The 13,856-nt window shown below is 47.6% G+C and overlaps 1 protein-coding gene across 1 annotated transcript in view; it reads left to right on the plus strand.

Moving 5' to 3' along the window:
• The first annotated feature begins 8,474 nt into the window (after positions 1 to 8,474).
• Positions 8,475 to 13,856, plus strand: part of LOC115084679 (poly(rC)-binding protein 3-like) — a 1,201,673-nt gene continuing 1,196,291 nt past the window's right edge. The window contains exon 1 of the mRNA XM_029589869.1: positions 8,475 to 8,524. The gene's annotated coding sequence lies outside the window, so the exon portion shown is untranslated. The remainder of the gene's footprint in view (positions 8,525 to 13,856) is intronic.

The raw sequence follows: 13,856 nt of genomic DNA on the forward strand, positions 1-13,856 counted from the left end.
CATGCGAGGTCTAAAATGGGTTAATTTGAATTAGTTATTTCCTCTTTCGGATAATAGAAAGACTAGGGGGCATGCCATGAAGTTAGCATGTGCACATTTAAAACTAATCGGAGAAGTTCTTTTTCACTCAACGCACAATTAAACTCTGGAATTTGTTGCCAGAGGATGTGGTTAGTGCAGTTAGTGTAGCTGTGTTTAAAAAAGGATTGGATAAGTTCTTGGAGGAGAAGTCCATTACCTGCTATTAATTAAGTTGACTTAGAAAATAGCAACTGCTGTTACTAGCAACAGTAACATGGAATAGACTTAGTTTTTGGGTACTTGCCAGGTTCTTATGGCCTGGATCGGCCACTGTTCGAAACAGGATGCTGGACCCTTGGACTGACCCAGTATGGCATGATCTTATGTTCTTAGGTCTTTAAAATCATGAGAGGTCTAGAGAATGGGTAGATGTGAATCGGTTATTTACTATTTCGGATAATAGAAGCACTAGGGGACACTCCATGAAGTTAGCAAGTGGCACATTTAAAACTAATCGGAGAAAATTCTTTTTCACTCAACAAACAATTAAGTTCTGGAATTTGTTGCCAGAGGATGTGGTTAGTGCAGTTAGTATAGCTGTGCTTAACAACGATCTGGATAAGTTCTTGGAGGAGAAGTCCATTACCTGCTATTAATTAAGTTGACTTAGAAAATAGCCACTGCTATTACTAGCAACGGTAACATGGAATAGACTTAGTTTTTGGGTACTTGCCAGGTTCTTATGGCCTGGATCGGCCACTGTTGGAAACAGAATGCTGGACCTGTTATGGGAATCTCTATTTAGTGGACCCTTGGGCCGACCTGCTGGAGACCGGGAAAGGTGGTCAATGTCTCTAATGAATAGCAGGCCAGGAGGCAGATGTTCAGGCAGGACATAGATGCTCTTCACCCTGGAAGCTGGTACTCCCCCGGGAGGAGCCCGTAGGAGCCCAACCGCTGGGACTTAGGTGGCTTCACCCTTGGAAGCCGAAGCCCCCCCGGGAGGATCCCGTAGGGGCCCGGCCGCTGGGACTTAGGCGGGTTGTGGATCAGGACAGGTAACTGGAACCAGACTAGGGCAGTGGAAATACTGTAACTGGGCTCGGGTTCTGGAACCAGGCAGGAACTGTAGCAAGACTCGGGTACTGGAACCAGGCAGGAACTGTAGCAGGATTCGGGTACTGGAACCAGGCAGGAACTGTAGCAGGATTCGGGTACTGGAACCAAGTAGGTACTGTAGCAGGCAGGCTGGAACCAAGCAGGTACTATAGCAGGCAAGCAGGAACCAAGCAGGTACTGTAGCAGGCAGGCAGGAACCAAGCAGGTACTGTAGCAGGAATGGAGCGACGAAGCAAAGTGAGTCACTCTGGGGCACAGCGCAACAGGAAACCGGGAGGCTAACCTGTTGCAAGGCAAAGACTGGATGGCCGCGGCCGGCTTATCAAGGCCGCGGCGTCTGATGTCAGGAGTTGGGCGGAGTCACCACTGGCGGGGAGCGGCCTAGAAAAGTGCCCAAGAGGCGTGTGCGCGCGCCTAGGAGTTGGGCATCCATGGGAGACCTCACAATGGCGCAGCCCCAGCAGGGACGCCGCCAAACAGGCTGCAAACCAGGCCTCTGGAAGCGGGAACAGTTCCGGGAGTCCGGAGGTAAGGGCCTGGCCACGGTGCTCGTGGCCAGAACCGCAACAGTACCTCTACTCTTACGCCCCCTCTTAGCCGGTCCGGGTTTACTTGGGTGGTCCAGATGGAACTGCCGTATTAAGTCCTTGGCAAGGATGTTATGGGTCGGTTCCCAAGAATTATCCTCGGGTCCGCAACTCTCCCAGGCAAGCAAGTATTCCCATCGGCGTTGATGAAACCAGACATCCAAAACTTCACGCACTTGATACGTGCCCTCGTCCGGTACTGAAGGATCCGATGGTTCAGGAGCCCGGGAGTGGTACCTGGATAACACAAGAGGCTTCAGCAATGACACATGGAACACGTCATGTATGCGCATGGAGGAGGGTAGGCGCAGACGGTATGAGACTGCTCCCACTCGTTCGGCGACTCGAAAAGGCCCACAAAATTTCAGAGCTAGTCTTCTAGACGGAATACGTAGCTGTAGCTTTCTGGTGCTAAGCCAGACACGGTCTCCTGGGAAGAAGATGGGTGCTGGCTGACGATGCCTATCTGCCCACTTCTTGGCAGACAGGGCGGCTTTACGGATCTTTTCCTGGGTAGAGTTCCTCAAGGAACGAAGCTGGCGAGCTGAGAGTTGCACTGCCGGGAGTGCACTAGGTTCAGACGAAGGTAGGGGCGGACGAAGTTGCTTCCCATAAACAACGAGGAAAGGTGAACTTCCAGTAGCAGCATGCGTGTGATTATTATACGAGAACTCCTCCCACGGGAGTAGCTTGGTCCAATTATCTTGCCGTTCGTTCATGAAGGCATGAAGAAAAGTCTTCAAGTTTCAATTGGTTCGTTCCATTTGCCCATTACTTTGAGGATGGAACGCCGACAAAAGACTAAGTTGCACATTGAAACGTTTGCATAGGGCTTTCCAATAACGAGCTGTAAACTGTGGTCCTAGATTGGAGACTATATCCTGCGGGAGACCGTGAAGTCTAAAGATATGCTGAGTGAACAGGCTGGCCAGGTCAGGTGCAGAAGGTAGCTTAGGCAAAGGGACAAAGTGCGCCATCTTGGGAAATCGGTCCACGGTTACCCAAATGACCGAATTACCTCCTGAGGCAGGAAGGTCCACGACGAAGTCGGTGGAGATGTGTGTCCATGGCTCCACCGGGATGGGCAATGGTTGCAACAGGCCCCTGGGCTTCCCGATGAGCGGCTTTTGAACAGCACAGGTAGGGCATGAGCCCACAAAAGCTTGGACGTCCTGTCTCACTGTTGGCCACCAGTAGAAAACGGTTTAACAAGTCTAAAGTCCCTTTCCAACCAGCATGGCCCCAGTGAGGGAGTCATGGGCCCAAGCGAGAACTGCTCTCCGGGAGCGACGTGGAACGACGGTCTTCCCTTGGGAGGACACTGAGGTTGCAGCAAGACTTACTTTCTCAGGGTCCAAGATATATTGAGGTGTATCAGGGGTCTCTTTGACTTCAGAGGAGCGTGAGAGCGTGTCGGCTCGAACGTTCTTCGAACCGGGTCGGTAGCGTAATGTAAAGTCAAACCGGTCAAAAAACAGCGACCACTGGGCTTGTCTTGGATTCAGGCGTTGGGCTTGCTTCAAGAATGCTAGGTTTTTGTGATCGGTGTAAATCGTAACCGGATGGTTGGCTCCTTCCAACCACTGTCTCTATTCCTCCAGGGCAAGTTTCACGGCTAGCAACTCTTTGTCACCCTCACAGTAGTTGCTCTCTGCCGGGGAGAATTTCCTTGAGAAATATGAACAGGGCAACAGCTGTCCAGAATCAGAGTACTGACTCAGTACGGCCCCCATGGCCACATTGGAGGCATCAACTTCCACCACGAAGGGCTGGCTGGGATTCGGATGGCGAAGGCAGGTGTCTAACAAGAAGGCTTCTTTAAGGGCCTCAAAAGCTTGACAGGCAGAAGCAGGCCAATCCACTGCATTAGCCCCCTTTCGGGTGAGGGCAGTTAACGGGGCCACAGTACGAGAGTAATTGGGAATAAAGTGACAGTAGAAATTGGAAAAGCCGAGGAAGCGTTGCAACGCTTTAAGACCCCTTGGCCGGGGCCAATTCTTAATAGCTGCCACTTTCTCAGGATCCATTCGAAAGCCAGCTGCAGAGATTATGTAGCCTAGGAATGGCAGGGACATCGTCTCAAAGCTACACTTTTCCAGCTTTGCGTACAGACCATGCTCCCTAAGTATCTGGAGCACTTGACGGACATGCTGACGGTATGACGACAGATCCTGGGAGTAGATTAACACATCATCGAGGTAAACAATTACGCAGGTGTTCAGAAGGTCCCGCAACACCTCATTCATCAGGTGCTGGAACACCACTGGGGCATTACATAAGCCGAAAAGCATCACGAGGTACTCATAATGTCCGTCTCGGGTATTAAACGCGGTTTTCCACTCATCTCCGGGATGGATTCTGACTAAATTGTACGCTCCTCGCAAGTCCAACTTTGTGAAAGTCTTCGCTCCTTGAAGCCGATCAAGGAGCTCCGGGATTAACGGGAGCGGGTAGCGGTCTCGCTTGGTAATAGAATTTAGGCCTCGATAGTCTATGCACAGCCTCAGTGAGCCGTCTTTCTTGCTGACAAAAAAGAAACCTGCCCCTGCAGGCGACTTGGACAGGCGGATAAAGCCCTTGGCCAGATTCTCCGCAATGTACTCAGACATGGCTCGGGTCTCAGGTACGGATAAAGGATAAACCCTTCCTCGGGGGGTGGGGGGGCATAGTACCAGGTAGCAAGTCTATAGCACAGTCATATGGACAATGCTGCGGAAGGATCTCCGCCTTGGTCTTGGAGAATACATCCGTAAAGTCCTCATAAGGTGCAGGAGGACCCACGGCAGAGTGCATCAAGGGAAGTGCGGGAGTCTTAGGCACTTTCATACAATTAGCTAGGCAAAAAGGACTCCATTTGACAATCTGTAGCATATCCCACTGAATCGTGGGCGAGTGTTTCTGTAACCACGACAACCCTAGCACCACAGGGTGGACAGCCTTCTCCAACACTAGGAAGGCTATCTCCTCTGAATGGATCGCCCCGGTGTGGACCGTAATGGGTGCTGTGGACATCTGAACAGGTCCTGGAAGAAGCGTCCCTTGGATAGAGGTAATTCGTAATGGGACCTCCCGTCTATGCGTAGGGATTCGCAACTGGGAGACTAAGTCCTGCAGGATGAAATTACCTCCAGCTCCGGAATCCAGGAACGCCATCGTCTCAAAGGAGCCTCCGGGATATTCCAAGGTAACAGGGACAGTACCTTGAGGAGCTGTAGCACAGCCTAGGAGGAGCTCCTCCCGACCTCCTAAGCTTTGGCGTTTTCTGCACGCTCCTGGCAGCGTGCCAAGAAGTGGCCCTTCTGGCCACAATACAAGCACAACTTCAACGAACGGCGACGTTGCCTTTCTTCAGAAGAAAGCGGGGCCTGTCCCAGCTGCATAGGTTCGCAGGTGGGAGCGTCTGGACAAGAAATCTTGGGCGAGGGCACAGGTCTCGGCCCACGAGCCAGACTATGGCGAGAGGAGTGTTGCTCCTTGGCCCATTGTTTTAGGCGGCGGTCAATGCGGGCAGCCATCTCAATCAAGGTGTTGAGGTCCTCCGGCAGATCTCGAGCAACCATTTCATCCTTTATGCGTCCGGAGAGGCCTTCCAGGAAGATGGCCTTAAGACTACCATCTTGCCAACCTACTTCTTGGGCTAAAGTCCGAAACTCCATTGCATAATCTGCCAAGGAACGAGCCCTCAGACGAAGTTGCAGCAGTTCAGACGTAGCCGTGGCTACTCGGGCGGGCTCATCAAAGGCCTGGCGAAAGTTCGTGATGAACTGTTGTAAGTCCGTTAGTGAAGAATCATTGTTTTCCCAAAGAGGAGAAGCCCAGATTAAGGCTTTCCCATCAAGCAGGGACAGGATATAAGCCACTTTCACCGCATCCGAGGGAAACTGCCGGGGCAACAGGGAGAACCGTATAAAACATTGGTTCAAAAAGCCATGGCAGGTCCTTAAATCCCCAGCGTAACGAGAGGGTGCGGGCAGCTGGGTCACCGACGAGTCTTGGCCCTCGAGTGCTGGTTCTGGGGCAGACGAGGCCCTGGCATCCAACCGGGCTGGCAACTCCCCTACCGAACCGGTAAGGACATCGAGGTATTGTTGTTGATACTGCAGCTGCTGGGCCAACCCTGGCAGGTCCAAGGGAACAGGCGGATCCGCCGAGTCCATGGCCTTGCAATCTGTTATGGGATTCTCTGTTTAGTGGACCCTTGGGCCGACCTGCTGGAGACTGGGAAAGGTGGTCAATGTCTCTAATGAATAGCAGGCCGGGAGGCAGATGTTCTGGCAGGACGAAGATGCTCTTTACCCTGGAAGCTGGTACTCCCCCGGGAGGAGCCCTTAAGAGCCTTAGGTGGCTTCACTCTTGGAAGCCAAAGCCCCCCTGGGAAGAGCCCGTAGGGGGCCCGGCTGCTGGGACTTAGGAGGGTTGTGGATCAGGACAGGTAACTGGAACCAGACTAGGACAGTAGCAATACTGTAACTGGGCTCGGGTTCTGGAACCAGGCAGGAACTGTAGCAAGACTCGGGTACTGGAACCAGGCAGGAACTGTAGCAGGATTCGGGTACTGGAACCAAGTAGGTACTGTAGCAGGAACGGAGCGACGAAGCAAAGCGAGTCACTCCGGGGCACAGCGCAACAGGAAACCGGGAGGCTAACCTGTTGCAAGGCAAAGACTGGATGGCCACGGCCGGCTTATCAAGGCCACGGCATCTGACATCAGGAGTTGGGCGGAGTCACCACTGGCAGGAAACGGCCTAGAAAAGCGCCCAAGTGGCGCGCGCGCGTGTGCCTAGGAGCCGGGCATCCATGGGAGACCTCACAGCAGCGCCGCCGAACAGGGAAATAGCAACTGCTATTAATTGCATCAGTAGGATGGGATAGACTTAGGTTTTGGGTACTTGCCAGGTTCTTATGGCCTGGATTGGCCACTGTTGGAAACAGAATGCTGGGCTTGATGGACCCTTGGTCTGACCCAGTATGGCAAGTTCTTATGTTACAGCCCCATGCCCAATTACCTTGCAGGGGCATTCTTGGGTCGGGGACTGATCTGGCAGAAGCCCCCCCTCAGATTAGCTGCCTCAGTCCTTGGCCTGGTAGAATTTCCCTTCCTTTATCTCTGGAAAAACAGAAAAAATGGATAGGATTGTAAACAGGGTTGGCCTGCTACTCAGCTTGGAGAAACCCCTCCTCTCAACCACAAGACTGAGACTTAGGCAAAACCAGACATACTACAAACTTTCCCAGTCTACCTATTGTAACCTTTTTATGCTGCGCTAAACTTCTGATACTGAAGGGGTTTGACTCCCCCTCCCCCCCCCCTCGTCATTTGGAATGAGAATCTGTCCATTTGCTAAGGCTTTCTTTAATACATTTCCAACACAAATTCCTTTGTTAGTCAAAGTTCTGCAGTTGTAGACTTTGCCCTTATTTGTTGATGAAGTTATATTTCATTATAGTTCAGCAGTAAGGCTCAGGGGGTTGTTATTTGTTATATAGAAATCCCCAACCTGAAACTATGACTTCCACCTCCATTAGTTGGGACTGATCACAATAGGGGGTCAGATAACCTTTCCAGCCAGGCTGTGGCTTTCCCAGGTTGGCAGCTCATCTTGCACTGCCTCTTCTATTCCAGTTTATTTCAATGGCAAGAGGCGCTCCCCCTCCCCCTCTCCTCCCCAGGAGAGAGGGCTTCACAAAGGTCAATATGCAAGTGGTTCTTCAAGATATAGATTTGCAAAGGAGTTCTCATTTGTGCAGTTTTCTTTTATAAAGTCACACAAAACAAAGCCATTCATTCGATTCAGTGTCTTCATGGATCATTGTATTACTATTATATTCTGAGAAAAACAACATGGCAGTAAAATGTTTTTGCAGCATGGAATGATTTGACCCAGAAAATCTAATAGAATCAACATTTCTTACTTCACGTATTTCAACTTGTTGAACCAAGTTGATGGCACAGCATATACATGGTCCAAACTTTAGGGAAGGCGCCCTTCCTCAATTGTACTGCAACCTCTTTCATCTACGTTTATTAATTTTTTGTTTATGGACATTTCATATTCCATCTTTTCCCATAGTAGGTCTCAAGGGAGATTATAATATATTTAAATGAACAAAGGCATTTTCACTTTTTGAAATCATTGGCACAGCCAGTACTCAAGATTGTGATGAATGAAATGGAGAAAGTATTGCAGCATGGAGAAAGTAAAGCGGCATCAGGGGTCATTCAATTAAGGTTCACAACTCACTCCAGGTCATCCGAATAGCCTGATCCAGGCCTGTTTTTTTTCCCCCAATTGCATGCACGAAGTTGAACTTCTGATTGCCCCTTTTTTTTCTTAGACAAGCAGAACTACAACGCCATGCATGAAATGGGGCAAAAACAGGTCTGGATCAGCCTCTGTGGTTGCTGGGCTGACTGATATGCCCACCCCTCCCCCTTTTACTGCCAGAGCCACACTACTATAGTACAACTTGCCCTGCAAAAATCTAATGGATAGTAAAATACCTAAAACTGCAAACAACGTTCATCAATTTTAATTTCATATTAGCCTGGGCTACTATTTTCATTAAATGTTTCAATGAGTACATTCTTAATAGTGTATAAAGTATATAAAGCAGGTAATTATAAGACAAGAAAATCATTTTTCTTTAATACCTTTACTTAAAAAAGTTAAAATGTCATGTTAAAGGTAAATATGTTGTTCCTTTTAATGTGACTATGGGATACTTCCTCTCTTACAGGTCAGATTATCTTCAGATTTCAGTCTGTTATTGGATATACATGGTGAGCTGAAGAATAGGTAAGTCAATTTCTTTTATCAATATCTTGATTTATTTTTACAGACAGGTATTGCCTGACTATAGGAAAAGTGTGATTAAAGATGCAGGATTTCGTTTTACAATTGAAAAAATAAATTGCTGAGACATCATTCTTATTGCCTTGATTTCTACTAGAAGGTTTTATTACTTTTGCCATTTGCACCAAATACAACAGAACATCTTCGTGAATCCTGATTTTTTAAATTGTTTTTTAAAGCAAATGTGAATATTTATTTAAAGCACCCAGAGCAAATAAGAAAATACAGGAGCAACCAAAATGGTCTGGAGCTGGAAGCGTATTAACAGTGCTGCTGTAGAAAAGGGCTAAAGAAGAGGTTTATCTGTGCTCAGAGGATGTGCTGCAATCGATGCACTGTAGCCATGCTACAAGTAAGAACAATCACCCCCTGGAGAAAGTAATAGCACAGATGAGGTTAAATGGCTTTTGTGGCTCAGTTTGTCTTCCCTGCCCTTTTCTTAACCTAACAGTCTCTGAATCAGACAACCTACACAGAAGGCAGAGTACCTACGCATGTAGCCAGTAGATAAATGAGGACATTGGAATTGTATGTTGCTGCCATCTGGCTGGACCAGTACAATTCAGGGTGGTTGTTTACTGCTTGGAATTTATAGCCGCATATCTCTTCTGCCCCACAGTCATGGAATGGTGCCACACAGTCCTGCAAACATCAAGCATACTGTCACCACAGCCTGCATGTCACAGGAAAGAAGAATAATTTGCAAGGATTCAGTCTAATCATAGCATGTAGATCTAGTAATGGGCTGTGGCAGACAGTTTCAGACACTGTGAAAGGAGTGAGTGCATGGGCCGAGGCAGTATAAAGTGGAATGACACACTCGCTTCCCAAGGGATGGATGTCATGTCAATCAAACTAGGGGAAAAGGAAATCGCATTTAGTGGAATCTTGCTGGGCAAACAGCAGAAATGGAGATGGGGGGGGGGGGGGAGATTTTTTCATAAATGAGTTATCATTTTTGGTACTCACCAGGTACTTGTAGCTTGGATTGGCCACTGTTGGAAACAAGATGCTGGGTTTGATGGACCCTTGGTCTGACCCAGTATGGCAATTTCTTATGTTCTTATCAAAGGAAAAAATAATAGGGTAATTTTGTAACATCACACATAAATTAGTCATCAAATAGGCACAGAAGTTACACCAAATTTCAAGGCAGACTTGCATACATCAGCCTGCTTTGAAAATTATCCAGGCAAAACTACACACACACATTTATAGTTACCCTTTGGTGTGCATAGTTTGGCCAAGAAAATTGATATGCATGCTTTTTAAGAGGGTAATTTAGCATAGGCTAAATTAATTTTTGCCCTTAGATGTTAGAATATTAAAAGAAAATTTATGTGCATATAAACAGTTTGAGAATTTGTATGTGTGTGCAGAACCCCCCCATGGTATAAATGCAGAAAGTTAAAACTACCGTGACTCTGTGGCGTGCAGCCAGGACTTTCAAGGGATTCACTGAATCCCTGGCCCTCAATGACTTTTTTTTGTGTGTATGTGTGTGTGTGTTTTTTTTTTTTTAGAAAAGTGTCATCACCACTGCCTTGGGTGAAACCCTCTGCTCCTTCTACCAGGTAGAGCTGTGGGGCTAATAGAAGCTAAGAAAGCATGCAGGGGCCAATAGCAAAGAGCCAAGCAGCAGGAAGCAGCATGGGGGTGGAGCCAATAGGCACAGTATTTCCATACCCATCATCAGTGATGTCAGCATAGTAGTACAACACAAGGCAGAAGGTGGACTTCCGTCTGAAGCAGAGGTCCCACATGCTTTGCTGACTGCACCATGCAGAGCAGAAGACAGGGCTTCCCTTCAGGCTATGCTGGCTCTGGCATGCGGCCCATGTGACCATAAAGCTGAAGCAAAAGAAGATGCAGAACCACAGCAACAGTGGGGCCAGCATAAGGATTTCCCAGGCCCCTATGGAGCACTGGTCTCTTGAAGGGGCTCAAGCAGAATGTCAGACTGCTTACTGCTGGGGTCCAGAGGGGATGCCCTTGAGCCTTGATCACTGGGTCTCTTCTTTGGCAACAGGTAGGAGATGCCATCGTTCTTGCTGGGCCTTTTCTTATTAGGCACAGTCAAGGGGAGGGAGTGGTGCCTGCGGCTCTGCTGGGCCTTTTCTTACTAGGTGCGCACAGTCACGAGTGCAGATTCTGTTGGGCCTACTGGGCCTTTTCTTATTAGGTGCAAATCGGCAGGCAGGAGTAGAAGTGCCTTTGGCCCTTCTGGGCTTTTTGTTATTAGGTGTATGTGGGTGAGCAGGTTCATCTCTTCGGACCCCTGCTAGCTCCTGGTCGATGTGGACAGACTACATTGTGTGACAGACTCCCTTGAACATCCCCTTCTCCTAAGACCCAGGCCTGGCCTCCTCTCCTCCTGCTTGCCATGTGAAACAAAGCAGCAGGGGGAACAGAGGGAGCTGAGGCTAAACAATGAAAATTTAAAATGCTGCAATTTTAAAGGTAGCCCTTACTTTGAGATCCACAGTGCTCAGCCAAACTAACAGCATAGCAGAGATGGCAAGCAAGTAGTAAATGCCACCCCGAGCCTCACCCTGCCTCATGAAAGAATCCCCCATTCTTACTATTGGGTAAGGGCAGGGATGGTTTGCAACAATATCTGTTGGGATGGTGTTGGGTGACAGTTCTTCTGGTCACAGTCTGAATCTGATAGTAGAAAAATATTAGAGGGGAGGCTATGGCAGAGCCTCTTTTTTTCAGAGTTGGAGACAGGAATATTTTTTTTTCTCTGCCTGCCGCCCCCCAGATTTCTGCCACCTTAGGCTCAGGCCTTGTGTGCCTAGTGACAAATCTGCCTGGATGGCAGCAGTGAAAGAGAAAGTTATGCTTTCTCCTGCCCATCAACCTTTGACATTTTCTGAAGGAGTAGGTGGGTGGGGGAAGCTTTAGGCCTGGGGTAATCAGAGACTGGAGCCCCTTTGATCTTAGGGAGTTGAGGGTCAAGTGTGGTGGACATTGAGGCATGGAGACCCTTACACTTTATGTCAGTGGGGTGTGATTGACCCACAAAGGCCGCTTGCATTTATGTCAGGGGGAGGGAGTAATTGGATCCCAATGTCCCCTGAGCCTTGTGTTGGAAGTGAATGGGGCACAGATACCCATTATGCTTTGGATCTGGAGGGAGATTTATTGAGGCACTGAAGCCTCTTTTGTTTTGTGTTGAGGGATAGGGATGATAAGTGCCCTTTTGATCTTTGTGGTGGAGGGGTTTGGGGATGCTCTAAGGACAGGGCCTCCTCCCTGTATTAAATGTTAGCATTCTGAGCAGTGTTAAAGTTTAGACAGACCTTAGCAGGCATGTGTCCAATAGTGCATGGCAAAGAACATACCATGTTATTTTCTGCACACTCACTAAAACCAATGTGTATCTGATGTTCCTTCATGTATATGCATGTGTATATTAATTTTAAAACATACCCGCTAATGTCCTCATAGATCCATTTAGTGAACACGTTTGGATCTTAGTGCATTGCATGCTAAGCTTTAGTCCCTTGGTGTTAAATCTTGTTCAATGGAAGCCACGACTCTTTGTTCCAATAGTGACTTAAAATTTAGTGATATGCATTCGTTAGATAATTCATTTCATTCATTGTGTGGGTATGTGCTTACCTTGCAGATGTGTGGTCTGCTCATAAGGACAGATAGTATGCACATATTTTATTAATGAGTTACGCTCATACCATCCATTCTTACATGCGTACCATATATCTGCGTGGTACATGCATACCTACAAAACAAATGAAATGAATGGCCTAACAAATGCACATTCCTATTAAAATAGTTTGGTAAGTTTTCTGCATGGGAGTAATCTGCAAACCTTATTGAGCAGACTGAACATTTTGGTCTTCCTCTGCCATTATTTACTTTGTTACTATGTTACTATGTTACTTTATGTTACTTTAGGTACAGAGAAGGGCGACCAAAATGATAAGGGGAATGGAACAGCTCCCCTATGAGGAAAAGAGGTTAGGACTTTTCAGCTTGAGAAGAGACGGCTGAGGGGGGATATGATAGAGATGTTTAAAATCATAAGAGGTCTAGAGCGGGTAAATATGAATCAGTTATTTACTCTTTCGGATAATAGAAAGACTAGGGGGCACTCCATGAAGTTAGCATGTGGCACATTTAAAACTAATCGGAGAAAGTTCTTTTTCACTCAGTGCACAATTAAACTCTGGAATTTGTTGCCAGAGGAAGTGGTTAGTGCAGTTAGTTTAGCTGTGTTTAAAAAAGGATTGGATAAGTTCTTGGAGGAGAAGTCCATTACCTGCTATTAAGTTCACTTAGAGAATAGCCACTGCCATTAGCAATGGTTACATGGAATGGACTTAGTTTTTGGGTACTTGCCAGGTTCTTATGGCCTGGATTGGCCACTGTTGGAAACAGGATGCTGGGCTTGATGGACCCTTGGGCTGACCCAGTATGGCATGTTCTTATGTTCTTACACAAGAGCAACCCTGTAACAACATATATTGCCAAGTTTGCAGTTAAAATATATCAGTTCTAAATATTTTAATGTGAGTGTTCAAAATGCAAAAAACAGAATTTGCCAGTGCAAGTACATACATTGGAATTGCAGATTAGCACACCAAGAGTTCAGAATGTAAATGTAAATATGTATTAACCAATATTTCAATCTATATTGATTATTGATATCTAGAGCTTTTTTGTCATATTCATTTTGTGAATTAACATTAATTGTTCTGTTTCAAGAAGTGAGCAGAGAATGGTGAATCCCAGCATTAACGGGGGGGGGGGGGGGGGGCAGCCTGCGAAAGCCGGCAGCGATTGCACCACCGCGGTGTTATCCATCGTGAAAGGTGCTTACCTTATCACTGCCAGTGAAGATAGCGCCGCGCCCGCCTCCTCGCCGCCCCGGCTCCTCCCTTTCCCGCTCCGACTCCGCCCCCGGAAAGCTATCGCACATGAAAAGTCCCTTTTTGCGTGCGAAAGGCTTAGAAAATGACCCCCTAAGACGGTAACTTTCAAACTGGTGCACATATATATGTGTGTATCGGCGCGTACTCAGATGTGACAATTTTATAACATTTGCACATGCTATAAAATAGGCTAGATGTGCATATCTGTGTGCCTAATTTTAAGCTTGCACGCACCCAGGAGTATAAGTCAACTTATGGATGGGCAACTGGATGTATTTTATAACAGACTGGCGGTGGCCCGCCACGTGTTGCAGTGGCAGAGTCAGGTTCTTTTTCCACCCTCCCCCTTCCCCTTGCTCATATACCTCAGTCACACA

This window comes from Rhinatrema bivittatum, chromosome 2 (genome assembly GCF_901001135.1).
Source record: "Rhinatrema bivittatum chromosome 2, aRhiBiv1.1, whole genome shotgun sequence".
NCBI lineage: Eukaryota > Metazoa > Chordata > Amphibia > Gymnophiona > Rhinatrematidae > Rhinatrema > Rhinatrema bivittatum.